This window comes from Trachymyrmex cornetzi, unplaced genomic scaffold (assembly GCF_001594075.2).
Source record: "Trachymyrmex cornetzi isolate Tcor2-1 unplaced genomic scaffold, Tcor1.1 scaffold23, whole genome shotgun sequence".
Classification (NCBI taxonomy): domain Eukaryota; kingdom Metazoa; phylum Arthropoda; class Insecta; order Hymenoptera; family Formicidae; genus Trachymyrmex; species Trachymyrmex cornetzi.
In genome coordinates this window covers 17,453-34,376 of record NW_017296956.1, presented here as the reverse complement: position 1 = coordinate 34,376, position 16,924 = coordinate 17,453, and positions in this window count along the sequence as shown.

The following is a 16,924-nucleotide window of genomic DNA, read 5'->3' as shown; positions in this document are numbered from 1 at the left end:
CTCTACCACCGACTCGCAGATGCCGGCGCGCGCTGGGTGGCGGCGGTAATTGCATGTAATTTTCACTATAGATTAAGAGAATCGAGGCGAGATCTTTTTTTTCCCGCGGGCGCAAAAATTGAACGCCACGTTTACACGAAACGCAGGAAAGGCGTGAGCGGGACGTGAGCGCGTCGATCGCGCTGAACGGACCATCCTGTTGTTCACCGCAGATCATCCGGGTGGTAAAACGAACAGTTATCTCCTTTTTCTTTTTCCTAGAGAAAAAGGAGACACCGGTCGAGTGAGTCACAGATAGTCATAACGATCAGTTTCGACCGTGCAGTCCATGTAGCTTTTTGTTCTTCTGTTGTTTCTTGAGCAAGATGTAGATTTAAATCTAACAAATTCGGGTTCTTACGAATGAATAGGTAATAAATATAAATTTAGTAGCGATTATATTATTGATGATTATTTTAAATTGATATAATTTCATCATTTAAGTTGAAAGTTTATTTATTTGTTTAATTATTTCAAGTTAATATGATTACGTTAGATTAGTGCTTCATTTATTTAATTATTTATTAATTCTTTAATTTTTAATTAACAGTAATATTTGTCAATATTATTAATATTAATTATTAATATTAATAGGTATATGGTTATTAATAATATTATTTATTAATTATTTCACAACGTTTATAGAATTAGTTATATAATATTTACGTGCATAATTAAATTTATTACTAATAGAAGAATAAAAAATTTTATAACATTAAAAATTTAAAGAAATTATTATATATATGTATATTGTATATATATTTATGTACAGGAATTAAGAACACTTTCCTCTAAATTTCAAGACATAAAAAAGTAATAATATAATGTAATCAAGTCGTCAAAAAGATACGATTACATCATATCCCACTTATTTTGCATACGTGCGTTATCCCGTACCGTTTATCATGGATGTTATAAGAAATATTTGCATATCGTGTCGAGATATTATTATCGCTCATAGCTACTCGCCACGTCGGTTTGCGACCGAAAGGTTAATTCCGCGAAATGAATATAAAATGTCCCAATGGTGTCCTCATTAGCGTTTCATGATATTGCACCGTTTTTATGATTTACATCAGCCGCGCGCGGCCGCTTGTTCCTGGCTCGTGTAGCCCCTGCAATTTTTTAAATCTGCGCGTCGCCGCGGCGCCGCGTGATGCGTACACACACTTATACTGCGGCCGTGAATATTTAAATATTCCGACGTGACGAATAATTAATGCCACGCTAATAAAGCGACGCGACGCGGAACGTCGCACGATCGCTCGAGTTACGATAACAATGCGATGTAGAACAATCGTTTCGAGTTATGTTGCCTTTTAGATGTTCCATAAATTATGTTTTCAAGAATAATGCAACTTGAAATGGACAGTATTATAGTAGAAAAATGTGTGTTGTTTCTAAATGAAAAATACTAAATAATTACTGATTCTTTTTCGTTGTATTATTGTTTTTATTTCTAATGTAAATTATTTATTCATATATGTCTTAATGTATGAAGAAAAGAAGAATTTATCTTAAACTTGATTTTAAGAAAATTTCAAACGAAACTTTAAAAAAAATTGCAAAGTTAAATACAAAACATCTTTTTGCTCAATTTTTGATCGAATATTATCATACGCGGAAATAATGATTTTGTTGAGTATATAAAATTTAATTACCTACCTAAATATAGCTCTAAAGATAATTTTGTTAATCTATCAAAATAATCATGTAAGATGTTCAAACTGCAATGGTTGTTAGAATGTTTTTCATTCATTTTTTATAAAGATTTTCTAAAGTGTTGTTCATTGTGCTTGAGTTCTCTATACATAATTATTTTGATGTTTCAACAAGTTATTTTCAAATCTATATCTAGTTAAATTTTTAGATACTCAGTAATTTTTAGATATTTCAGCAAAATCGTCGTTTCTGTGTATATGTGACATAATAGATGTCAAGAGAAAAAGAAATAGTATCATAAGGACACTTGAAGAGAGAGTTTCAAGAATTTAAATCGATAAATTTGGAGGCAAAGTTTTTCTATACTTTCTTATAAGAAATTTTGTAAGAGCCAATCATCAACAGCAACTAGTAATAGCTGTGTTTATAAGAAGTCGGCTCTCTATCGGGGACGAAGAGCCGAGGCGAAGAGCAGAGGAGAAGGCGTCGCGGCGCTCGCACGGAAGTGAAAAAATTCGCGGAATCGCAAAATTTCGTAGGCGTGTTTAGGGACCATCAAGTCGCACGCTCACTCAGCGCTCGCAGAGAGCCGAGCTCTCTCATTTGCTGGCGAATTGTGCCCGGGCGCGTTAATGCATCGCTCGCACGCCATCGTCGAGGGAGGTTCGCTCGCCGTGAACGAGACATTGTTGCGCCGAACTCGCGCGAAAAGTGCACGCTGATTGAATGCCGAATTCGCACAACGAGCTTCGTCCTGGAGCTCGCATCAGCATTGTTAATGTTGCATGCATTCGTCGCGATTCATTGTTATCCCGAAGATTTTGCATTATTTTAGGCAATCATGAAAAAATTAGAGTGATCATTAAAACAGTAATAGAATAAAATTTTGATTTAGTTCACTCATTTTGTATATTTAATACTTTAGATTTAGAAATTTTTATTTAAACAATTTAAATAATCTATTTATGTTTCGATGAAAATTTCAAAAATGACTAAAATGCAGTAAGGAAAAAAAATTCGCGCGTTTAGCTTGTATTGTACATGTCTGAAACACAGACCAAATGTTATTGAAAGTAAATATATATAGATGTACACGAAAAGAATAGTTTTACTGAACCATATAAAAATTTAACTAGATACAGATCTGAAAGTAATTTCGTTGAACTATCAAAATATTAACACAAGACACTAAAACTGATTGTCAGAATATCAAAACTTTTTGCAATATTGTTCATCATATTTGAGTTTCTTACATAATTACTTTGTTGGTCCAATAAAATTATAGACACATCTAAAATCTATCTAAATTTATCATATTATATTTTAGCACAAAATTGTCTTTTTTTTCATGTAGAGATGTCTCCGTCTAATTGCAGGATTCGATGATTCAAAAGAAATTAAACGGAATGAAATACGATATTCCATGAGAGAGGTTTTGTTTCAACAAACAAACATCGATTTTGAAATTTAAAAAAGAATTTATCGACTATTATACGTATTGAAATGAAAGGAATAGAGAAGATATTTTTATATTGTATCACAAAAACAGATTTAAAAGGGAAAAAGAAACAAAAATGGTGTCAAATGCATCGTGGACTGATATACGAATGCCTGAATTCATCGCAGCAAACGCAAACAATATTTTTCACTTCTTCTAAGCCACCCAAGCATAGTACGTTTTATTACTTTGAATGAAAGAATAGCCAGCACTCGGACGCATGATGCGGTTAATACCTTGGTAAGAATCATGTTCTTACACAGTAATAGAATAGAGCGGCATGGTGACTCGTGCCTTTAGAGCAAGACTGGATTACAACTGGGGACGCACGTGACAGCAACACGGATCGGATAGATTTAAATTTACAATGGATATATACCGGTGACTTCGGTGATTCCGCGTAATCCCAGGACATAAGACCACGGTCCATCTAGACGGTCGGCTCTTACACACTAGGTCGCATGCCATAACCAGATTAATCCCGCGCGCCCTTCGCCTACCAACCGTCCTTTGCATCTGCCACTCTCTACCGCGGACTATACGCGATCGCCACGAGCGTTCGTCAGTCCCCCCGGGACCTTGCCTTTGGCCCTTCTCGGTGAACCCCTCTCACGATCGGATCCAGGATGCGATTGAGCGAGAACGACATGGCAGCGTTTTGTAAGGGCTTGTATTATTACCTTCACAGTTAATTCGCAGTTTGCTAGGGTACATGGACCAATTCGACGAATAATTCGACGACGAATAATTCTAAGAAGATACGGAAGTGATGCAAAAATCTGTAACACAGTTACTGCCGCTGGGTGTGTAAGACTTAATTAATTTATGTTTAATTACTCTTATAGAAATTTAATTCTAATAACAGTATTAGCCAATCAATCATTTATTTTGAATATTAAAAGTACTGTTAATAGTTTCAGTACTTAAAATAAATGATTAATTGACTATTAAATTTCAATATATATGTATAAAAAATATTAATTAATTTCAAGGAACCAAAATGATATAAAAAATGAATACTAAATATTTTAATAATTTAATATTTTAATAAAAATAATCTAAATTTATCAAAGAAAAAAAATTGATTTGTTTGACATTTTTATTATACAAAGAGATTTATAATAAAGTGAGATAATGGACTATCAGTTCTGGAAGATTAACATAACAATTATAATAATATATGCAACGAAATGTCATAAATGATTAAAAACTGAGATTGCTTAAAATATTTTTCATGGATTATTGTTGACTTCAAATTTTGACGCAGTCAGATATAGATAAGTGACGTGACGTATTTTATATAACCGAAGAAGATTCAGCTTTTTGAAATTTTTGCGCACATCGACAATATTCTGTGATGTTTCCTATAGCGCTCACTTTCCTCGTAATTTTCTTCCTTCGTGACTGCCAGATTCTAGATGAATCGGCTGGCAGACATTCAGCTTTCTTGGCTGACGTGTTACATGCTAAATTGCAGATACGGAAAATAAAGGAAATATTTGATACTGTTTTCATCTTAGGATTTTCTTATTGTTATTTATTGTTTGATTTTCCTGATAATTTAAAAAAAAAATTATCAAAAAAGATAATTAAGAATCTAATAATTCAATAAGATTTCGCGAATTCTCTGTTTTTTCTTCTTTTTTTATTCCATTTTTTGCACTTAAAAATTTTTTGTCCTTTTAAGAAGTCTAATGTAAAATAGCAATTGATAAAAATGATATATATCTTTAACACAAACATACTTTGCAAACTATTTGCGATTAATTGCAAAAATTACAAAAATGATCAAAATGACATTAGTCCACAAGTATATATCAAATAAAAAAATAGACAAAAGAACGGATCCATAAAAAAAAATTGAATATATGTTCAAGCGCAAAAAGAATGTAACGACGTGGCAAGATGCAATTAATGGCAAAGGGAACTAATTTCGTTAGCCAAGATGATGATGGCGCGGTGAATCGTTTCGAGGAAAATATGTTATGAAGATACCACAAAGATACCACGAAGCGATCATGGTTTTGGCGAGAAAGCACCGGGATCTCTCTCTCTCTCTCTCTCTCTCTCTCTCTCTCTCTCTCTCTCCCACTCAAATATTTCTTGGTTTGGTCCTACATATAGGATTCTCGTATCGGTGGTGTGAGAAGTATTATGAGAATGAAAAAAAAAAGAAAATATCTAAAAAAATAACCGTTAAGAAAACAAGATACCGGCAGGCGTCCGTCGACTATGAATGACTCTGTCACATTACCATTCACCGTCCTCTTTTATACGATTTTTATCAGATTACAAAATAATAAATTAATAACTCATTTTAGAATAAGATAAATAATGAAATTTAAAAGAACACATACACATAAATAGTTGAATTAAAAGTTATAAGTACACGTTGATATATCATTTCAATGAGATACTTGAAATCTGATTCAAGTTGCTTTTAAGCTTGAGGATTAACTAAGGAAAATATGACTTTTTACGAAAAGTGAAACATCGTAAAATGAAGAGATAACATCGCAAATAAAAAGGATTAAAAGAATTGTGAAAGTTGTCGGATCCGCAGGTCTTTGGTGCCACGCACCGTGTTCGTAATTCTTCTTTTGCATGGGCTATATTATTATTGTAAATGCAGCTTCACCGTGTCTTTATCGGTGCAGCGTGATCACGATTGTTCTCTTCATCGGCCACACTCGCGCGGCCTTCGATTTTTCTTTCGGCGGGCGTGTATTATCCTTCCTTTTTTCGCTCCGTCGCGAATAAAATACCGTTGGTACTACTTACAAAGTAAGTAATGGCCTGCCTTATAAATGAATACCTTCAGCGCGGGCAAAAGTCGCCGCTCGCGCCGAGAGGTACCGAGGAAATTAATGTGTATTTCGTCGAAGACGGTTATGCCGGAGATTAATACGCGAGGAAAGGATTAAATTATGTTTTAAGCGGCGTGCGACTAATTTGCATAACGCTTAATAATTTTACGTGACTGTTCTCCACCTTAACATTTGATGTCATTCTCAATCTCCCCCGTCTCACGACCGTTTCAGTAATAATATGTAATTAAACTTCGTAGCTAGGTAATTTGTACAATTAAAGTATTTGAATATTTCGCGCGCGCTTGCACGTTTAGGATCACCATAATTAGTTTTACAATCTGAAGAAGTCTCTGTGTCTGAGGAGATATTTCATATTTCATCCTGTAGAGTCGCGAGAGCAACAATAACGTTAACAAAAAATCAAAGCAAAGTTAAAATACATTTACTATATACATTTCAATATATACTACATTTTAATTGTTTTATCAGTTCAAGCTTATATTTTTCTATATTGATAATCTGACGTCTTCAAATGTTTGTTACGATATTCTCTGCATTTCAAAATTCTCAGGACAAAGGACGCACAACACATTTCTCAGCTCACTCACGCTAATTCCATCGCGCGCGATACGTCTGTGATCGATTACTCGAGCGATCTCGGACACCATTCATAGGTATAGCGTATTATTCATAGGCTATCTTCGTCGAAATTTCAGGGATCACCGGGCGAGACAATGTGCGTAACAAGCACGAACAATGCGCCGCTTAATAATTGTCGGCTTGTTATTGATGCGCTGCGGGAACTCGAAAACCGCGGCGTCGGGTGATTTTTCATTCGCGTCCCCCCTGAATAAGGACGAGCTCTCCTCGCGTGTCCTCCGTTACTTTTATCGAAGCCTTTCACAATAGTCGATAGATTGAAGCCGACAAGACCGAGTCGATATTAATTGATAGTCAGTGTCGCACGTTTTTGACACACATTACATCAAGCGAAGTGCCAATCTATCGATCACACACGTAATTCTTTCATTTTTCGGAGCATAAAACTGACAATTCTCGCATGAATTTGATAAAATTGTATATGCGTAACATTTTTCGACATGACAATGGTGTCGGCGCGAACAATGCAGTAGGAAGAATCGAGTGACTTCCCGAATGAACTTAACTGTCAGGTCAGAAACATAGTTTGAATATTATAAAGTTAAGAAATATCCAAGTCTGACGTTTTCATAGGTTCAAGAGTTGTAAATTTCAAACTTCTGAATTTAAGATACGAATATTTAAACTTGATACGAACATGGATCTAAGGTTGAAAAGTATTCGAAATATTTGTGAGCGCATATGAATATAAAAATATACATCTTATTGCAAGATTCAATTTAATTTAGAAAAGATTTAATAGATATGGAGATAAAAAATACATTACTTTAGCATTGTACTTCTCACAAGATTACTTTATATTATCTTCCCAATGTATCCATACAAAATTTACTAGATACTTAATTTCTTACATTGGAAAAATAGTCTGGTTGCTTTAATTGGAATTATAATTAAAAATGGACAAATCAGAATTTTCTGGTTGAATCTATTATAAGTCTAGTTGAAATAATCAGAATTCTGAAATGATATGATTAGAATCTTCTAATTCATTCATTTTCAATCAGATTTTTCTCAGTGTATAAATAAAAATTACAGTGGATTCAGTCGATATACTTAGACATTTTTACGATATTTCTAAATCTAAGAATTTAAAGCTATTTTCCAAAATAATTTCAGATATAGTTTTCATTCAAATACAATAAATAACTAAATCCTTTGCGAAAAATGTTTTGAAATTATTCCTCATGAGCCTATTGTAAAAGGGAGACCCCGATCGAAGAAAGAAGCGGAAGAAGAAAAAGATGAAGAAGAAGCAGGATAAAAAGAGGAGGATAAGAGGAGAGCGTGACGAGAAGCACGAGGGGCCTCGCATATACGGTCGCGTGAGATAGCCGCATCATTCCTTGGCAGACAATTAATTACTGACATTATGTTTTAGAATGCTTACTTGCGCCGGCTACCAACCACCGATCTGTAGATTTGTGGCCGCGCTCGGTACGCTCTATCCTGCGATGCACTCGCTCGCACGCACGCGTAAATGCGCCCGCCGTCGCAGCGGGACGACGCATTGCCCGTTTTCCGCACCTCTAATGCTCTTACTATATCCCCTTGTTCTAAAAAATAACAATCAATCACGGTCTCCTAATAATATACAGTAGATCGCTAGGCGGAATGTAAATGAGACGGTTGATCAAATGTATCTTTGCTTCATCATATGCAATACGGGAAGCAAAAATTATAAACCTGTATAGAAGCTCTATATAGAACGTATGTTTAAAGTTGTGTTATTTCTTTTAGCTGCGAACATTCTATAATTTATATCAAAGAAAAATGTGTATTTGATTTTGTAAAATACAATATATAAAATTGTACGTATAAAGCATGTGATATATTACCATCACTCTATTGCAGCGTTGATAGAAAAGTAACACATTTCAAAATTAAGATCTTTTCAGTAGAGAGCACTTTTAAAATACAGAATTGGAATAACGTCGTAATGAAGATAATGAATGTGCACTAAATGCAGTGAATTTCACTTTCTTTCCATGTTATACTTTCAATTATAATGTATTCTTTTTAAACTATGTTTATAAAATTGAAATTCTCTCTATATAGTATAGTGTAAATTTCATTTTCTTTATCAGAATTATGACACTTTGAGTATGTCATATTTCAAAAAAAATTTATTAATGTTTGAAGAGAAGTGTCATATCTAAATTTGAGGTTTGAAGACAGTCTCAATTCAAATATTTTATTTCTTAATTACAGAACACAATATCACAATTCGAAGACATATTTCTATAAATAAAACCAATGAAAATATCTTTAAAAATAGCATAGCTCTAAATACGATTTTTTTTATACCTATTTCAACATCGGCAATATTTATTCATAACGTATAACTAAAAAAATATTTTCTATAAACAATCATTATGCATTCGAGGACAAGTGACATTTCTATTCATTAGCGATAAATTAAGAGAACTATAATATATTTTTTTTTTCTAAAAAATGCTAATTTCTAATTTGTGTCATTTCTTTATCAATGCCCCAAAGAAATACACAAAAGTCAACAAAAAATTAAAATGACTTTATTTTGATTCTTAACGTCAATAAATAACAAATTTTGTAACAAAAAATTATCATTTTGACTTTCATGACGTTAAAATAAAGTCATTTTAACTTTCTCTTGACTTAGTGTGTTCCTTTTGGGGCGGCGATATGTTAAGTATAGACATTACTATAATGGTCCATGATAGGATTGATGCAGCAGTTAGCCGTCTTTTACAATTCCTTCATATTTGATGCTTCGAAATCTCAGCGACGCTTGGGACAAAAGAAACTTTTCTGGGTCAAGGAAACGAGTCGAAAAGCACTTTTAACGCGAGACGCTGCGGCACGTTGGCCGATTAAACGGCAGAATTGTAATTAAGATTGATGACGCGAAACGCGCGGTGATTAGAATTATTGATGGGTCCGACGGGTGTTATTAATGACTTACGTGGAATTTTAATTCCTGGCTTAATTTGGTAATTATGGTAATTAATTGATACCGTTTTGAATGACGGTTGGTGTTGCAGATGGTACTTCGATGATCAATAATACGTAATAGGAGAGATCATAATTTCTTATAGATCACTAAAATTCATTATTTCGTGTTACATAAATGCATTATTTACTAATCACTTTTCGAAATTATTATTTATATACATAGTGATTTAGAAATATCCTTAAATTCTCACATAGTTCTATATTTTACGAATTCTTCGTTCAATTAAATGAGTAATCCCGGCATTGAATATTTCCCGTAATAAGTTAAGTAATAATTAGACAATAATATTCTATCACTAACTATAGATCTATTGCATGTAAATTAAAAATGGGGAATTCACGAAATAGCGAAACGCAATGTGTAATTTCCGCGACACTCGAATCCTCCCCTCATTAATTATGCAGCCAAAAATCGCAAAATCAAAACGTATATACTCACGCGTTTTCAGACGAATGCCAGTTGGTCGTTGCGATATTTCAAACCGGGCCATTGTGCAATTTGATAATCGTTTTGCCGTCGAAGTCGCCTGCTCATTAGCATATTTAATTATGAATATTTAAGATTTTTAGCGCAGCGGGATGGCAGGGCCTTGGTCCGAAAAGAGGAAGAGAGGGGTCTTGGCCGACGTATTAAAATAAAGCCCGCGTGGTGCGCGAGGCCCCGTCGTAAATTTCACCGGACACACGGGGGACTGGTTGTTGCTCCGATCATGCAGCGAGGGACGCGAGCAAAAAGGAGATCGGGAGGAAGACAGGCATGTACGATACGTATTGCAACTAGCTGTGCGCATCGTGAGGCTGCATCTCCCGCGTTCCTTCCGAATTCAATTCGATTCGTTCGTTAAAACGTTTCGTTGTTAGAACGTCGCGCTTTAAACGGGCACATTTTTCCTTATAAAAAAACACCAAAATTCGTCGAGATGTTTTCGATTCATAGTAAGGATTCGATGCGCGAGTAATGAAGCATTTGCTATTTCCGACAGTTTCAAGTGGACTTTGGTTTAACAGATTCCTGTCTAGAGAATCACCAACTAGTGGTTCAATCTAACGTAAATTCTCCTCGAAATCGACTGGAAAATAAGATCCGGCAAAAAATACGACGCTATAAAAAATTCGATTGCTCATAGATCACTTGTCAGAGCTTGTACAGAGTGTTTATTGCTCGTTACGTATGAATGGGTGTACCTGGAATTCGCAATTTCGCGGTGCCGCCGGTCGCTAAGGGTTCGTTAAGAAATCGAGCTGCGTATTCAGGCGTACCTATTCCTGAACCGTTTACGCGTTTCGTGCGTGGCCCTTTGTTGCTCGATCCTGCACAAAGAGTGTTTTTTTCTCACCGGCGAGCATTGTTGCCTCGCGCATTGGCATTAGCGGAAGGAGACGAGCAGCGCGCGCGGGGCCCGGTCTTTTCTGCCGAGCGCGGATTCTCGGGGTCCGTTGTTCCTTTTGCGCGTTTCTCCTCTCCTTACTGTTCGCGACCTATGCATTATAACAGCGGTACTTTTCAAGACGCGCGAGGGATGAATACGGCGTCGTACAGTGGGCTTTAACACCTGCAGCCCATTATAATGAGAGTGCCCCGGATGCCTTCTTTTTTTTTTTTAAATAATACGTAATGGGCCCTAATAATTAGTCGACGGAGTATATAAACCTAATGCCCAGCGCGAAAGGCCCGGAATCTGAATTTACATGACCGGCCAGTTGTTCTCTTTTGTTCTATTTAATTACCCGCTACTTTTCACGCTCTCTTAATGTCTATCCTCCTTCCGATCACTCTCGATCATTCTTGATCATAGTCATTATCGTTCGGCGATTTAATAATGACTGACAAACTAGTAAGTGCACACCAGAAATTTAAATAAATTTAAAATGTAACAAAACTTTTTTTGTAAATTTTTCATATGTAGGTACATAATAATGCCTAGTATATAATCTCTGATGTACGAATTTGTCTTTTTCTTTTTATATTGAATTGCTGAATAATAAATTACCATTTACAATAATCAAAGAACTTCTTATTAATCACATGGAAAATTGCGGCTTGATGAAATGTGTTAATTTTTACGCGTAATACTTGGTCAAAAATATTAGGCACCTTATTAATTATTATTTAAAGTTTTAACTCAAAATAATTTATAGCATTTGTTGTAAATTTTCCTTTGTTCAAAAACGTTTAAACTTTTGTATATCACCACTGGTCAATAGGTGACAATGCAAGTAAAATAATTCTAAATAAATAAAAAAATATGTGTCTAATATTTTTGACCAGGATGTATAGACACAAGACTTAATAACGAATAGTTTTTGAATATGAACTCTGATATATCAAAGATGATCTGCGAGCACAAGTTTTATACACCATAGTTTAAAAAATATTTATTATTATTAAGTCTATGATATCTTTTGTTCATTACATTATAAAAGCTACATTCTATGAGATAACTAACTCATAAATCATCAGGACCCAATTTTTCATATACACAATGAATGTGACGTCCTTTGTACAGTAATTGTCAGGTGTTAATAATATTCTCCGACTTAAAGTGGGTTATTTTAATTATCATTTAATGTGCAGTGACAATATTGAAAAGAAATAACGTATATATATATATATATATATACGCATATAGGATCCTTCATGGAAGCTTTTCAGTCTCTAGTGAATGACTCTAGGGAAGACAAAGTAAATTGATCGTCGTAGTACAAAAAACTGTTGATAATTTTTTAACGATATTAAATAATCTGTAAAATCGCGAAGTAAACATATTTATGCTTATAGCAATCACGTATTTTTTACAAACATACACAGTAATAAAAAAGTTTGCGGTGAGCGAACGATTAACGAGTTCGGAGATACTCTGATTAAAGAACTTTATCATATTTGCGTCACAGTTCGAGATATTAGAGTTAAAGGATTAAGGTGCGCAACGATGTCTTGCGAAATAGCGAAAAATAAAAAACTTTCTCGCGATTTTAACGGGCCCGTGTCCTTTATTTCGCAAACAACCCGAGCTGCATGTGAGTTCTGCCCCGTTGCTCGTGCGAGTCTGTCCCATGGGCCCCGAAATGAAAGGCCGCTTTTTACTGCAATTACGACAGAATTACGTCCTCGAAATATACCGCTGCGGGATGCCGACTTAGTGCGGCAGTTAAATAAATATCACCATAGGCGCCCCATTCGTTTCTTCGGGGGAGGCCGCGGGTGAGGACATGCCTTTTCCGCCCTTCACGCTCGTCCTTAAGCCAAGGCCCATTCGCGTTAAAATACTCATTCTCGCGTGACGTTAAATATCGCCTGTAGGAACAACGCTAGTTAGAAGGCTAAGGCATTGATTTAGAAAGGCTATGTATTCAAGTATAAGGTATTTTTGTGCCAATTCCGATTGTAAATAATTACTAAATGCGAAAGAGCGCGTAACACCATACATATAACGCTCACAGAATTTATTCATCGTTCACATTAATCAAAATTTTGCAATACGAGGTAGACTTTGTGACGCCGACGTAACGAGTCCGCCGGCGACTCGGACGGCCATTTTAATAATGCGTGGGCATGCCACGGGCAAAATGACCATAACGGAAGACACGAATTACATGATGTAAACGTGCCACCTACAGCGAGACGGTCGGGATTGAATTTAATACTAATTAAAAGTAATAAATATATCGACGAACGAATCATCTCGGCGCGCCGCGAGCGGCGACGCAACGCGGCGGTCCTATTCCGTAGGGGCCCGGGTGTCTCTTTCTCTCGTTGCGGGACTCCGTTGCACATGTGCCGAATTAAGTCAGACGGTATCTTTTTCTGACTTTAGCACGAGAGAAATGCAATTAAAGGCGGACATCGGAAGAGGACCACCTCGCGTCCGTTTGAATTATTATGGCAGCGCGAAAATGTTTGTGGCCAAACGGACAGAGGAGCTTCCACCCTTTATAAACGGTGTCGCAGATTGAATAATTCGCAGGGGAGTGAGATGAGGAAGGGTGATTTTTAAACCTGTTTGCTTTCAATAGGACATAAACATATCGCGAACGGTTTTGCACAGCTTGATCACGTCGGATCTCTGCATCCGGTTGGCGGTATCGTTAATTCTTCCTTGCTAGAAGCACCTAGTTCGATAAATTATCTCATGCCTTTTTAATAATATATCCCAAGTAAAGTGACGTCAAATGACGTCTTGTAACAAAGTTAGATAATAATGTGGCATTTTGCTAATGTAGTCTAAGCGTATTGATTGCTGACGGTCCCCCTCCCTTCTCTCTCTCTCTCGATTTTCAATATAATTATTCCATAAATCGATTGGAACTCTATTATTAATCTATAATTTATGTTATGTACTGTTGATTTTTAGTGCTGAGCAGTCTGTATGTGGAAGGAATTATGTGTTATACGTACGTACATTTGCATATATTCTGCAATATTTTATTTTTTGATGATCTTATAATCAGATAGCGTTTTTTTTTTAAACAAAACCAATTCTTTAAATCTATTCTTTGTAAAAGACCATATTACCACTCTTGTTTCTCCTTGAATCATTATGTAATGTCATTAAGTTTTAAATTTAAATATCGACCAAGTTATTGTATAAAATATAGGGTCTTGATACTATCTTTTCTTGTGTGTGTGTGTGTGTGTGTGTGTGTGTGTGTGTGCGTGCGTGTGTGTGTGTGTGTGTGTGTGTGCGCGCGCGCGTGTGTGTGTGTGTGTGTGTGTGTGTGTGTGTGTGTAGCTCCTCAACGTTTTATACGCTGTTCTTTATGGATAAAAAAGTATTAAAAAATGTAAAAGAATAAGATAAAAATATTATTTCGAAAATTCCTACGGACGCTGATAATAATTGAAGGCAGCAACGCAAAAGTAACGCTGACTTGGCGTTGGTCAATTACGGAAAGTATCACCGTCCCCCAAAGCCACCGCTGCCGTTGCCGCATTATAAAAATGAGATGCATCCACGGCGCGATGCATTCTTGCACGCCGGTAGCATGGTACCCTTTTCTCCTCGCTCCCACGTGACTAATTTATTAGGTGCATACCGGAGTCAGAAATTCACTGCACCGTGGGACGAGACGCCAACGCTGCATTCTGGGTTGCAATTCAGATGCGACTTCCTGGTTTTAAATTGTAACCTTGGCGTATCTGTTCTGATAATCGGTCATTACACGTGCAATTTCATTATTCTCATGAAATTCCTCACACCTCGCAGTTATATTCGTGTTAAAGAGAAATGGTGAGCGATTTATCGCGACGTTCAGTGCCGGAAGCGTAGCCAGCAATGCCGGAAGATAACTGTAATTATATACTTCATGCAATTATCGTTGTTCGAAGACAATGTAATTATTACTTAAAAAATCATAAAATCATTTTACCCAAATTTTAATTATTTAAGAGGAATGAGATTTTAACGCAAATATAAACTGGCATTATATATTATACTAAAATGCAAGATAATTAAAGTTATTTAAAAGTATGACATTATCATAGTTAACGCGCTGAGAGGAATTTTAATGAGACATTTCTAATTATGCAAATATATGTGTATGCAAATAACATTTATTTTTTTAAATCACTAAAATTCTCTGGAAGTGAGTGTTATACAACCACAATATAAGTTATGAAAATTATATAATATATTAATACTTAGAATTAATTAAAAAAAGAGAACAACAATTAATTACACAACGCATAGCATTAAGTTGGTGGATACAATGGCAAACAGTGGCGACCTATAGAAATGATTAAATGTAACTCATATTGGGTATAATTTAACATTATGAATTTAACAGTACAGCAACAATATAAGAAAATATATTTACCAACAAAACATAAGTAAATTGACAAAATTATTATTTATGAACTACTGGAAATTTAAAGTATGATGTAAACTTCAATTATATCGTTCATTTTTAAAAATACATTTTATACATTTTTATAGTGTATTATTTTTTTCATAATACTTTATAGTTTTCCTGTCTTTAACATCTTTTATTTTTGCTGTTCGCTTTATTTTATTTTTCACTATCAATTAAATACTAATTAAGTGGATTAATTTTATTTCCGTACTTACAATTTTAACATATTGATTTGTTTTATATTTACATTAAATTGAAAAAAAAAATTAATTTTATAACGCCAGCGTTGTCGTTAAAATTAGTCATCGAGAGCTAATTGTCACGTTAAATTTTACATTTTAAGATCTAATCTATGACGTCACAACCGATGGGGCATATCACATATGGTCACTCCCTGGAGATTCTCAATAATCCTCGCGTAAAAAAATAATTTATCACCGAAGATCGCGCGCGGAGAAGTCGCTCTCGTCGAAGTCCAGCCTCGCCGAGAGTTTAACTCGCGTTTTATTTCAAGCCGGGCTTAACTGAGAAGTGATATGCATTTACTTGCGAACAAAACATTTGTCCGTTTTTTATTTATACACCTATTAAACCGTCTTAGAATTGGCTAGAGTGGCAGTCGCGCAGAAGCTGGCTTCGTGGCCGGTTTGTTTCGAAGCATCTCCTTTTTAAAAAAAGAAGAGAGAAACTAAGAAAGACAACGTATGTATTGTATACGCGAAGAAAAATCTTCATATCCGCATAAAAACGATTTTATCGAGAAAAGGATTTTCTTCTCCGAAAGCCGATCTTCATTTTACGATCACCCGATTTGAGAGAAACGAGCAATTGAATTATTTGTTATACAATTGCTCTACCTTGAAGAATTGATGTTTTATATTCGAGCTTATTTTCCCTCCAAAATACGAAATACTGCAGATACAAATCACGTCCGAACGCGCGACATTTTCTTAATTAGAAAGTGGTATCGATTATTTCAAGTTCCGAGGTGTTGTCTTTATTCGATGTCACATTTTTAAAGTGAGCTCGTGGTAATTGTAAAGGCGAGAAACGACCGATGGTGGTAACCCAACACTGAAACTCCATTATTAATTTAGCCAATCATAACGTAGCGTCGAGCAGCGCGCGCGGCAAGTTATCGGATTAAAGAGAGTACGGTTTGCTGTAAATTTGAAGTATACCGGCGGCGTTTCTTTTTTCGACGGCCGCGGCGAGACAGGCGAGACGTGATACGCGTGACTTAAATCAGACTTAAGTCCCTATCGTAGAATAAATACTTCTTGCGCTTTCTCTGAAGAACGTGAAGCCAAACATTTCCTCTATTTCTCTCTTAATCTCTCCTTAAGAATATGAAATTGTTTAATCTCCAAATATATCGATTTGTTCGGTTCTACTGTCACAAAAAAAAATCTAG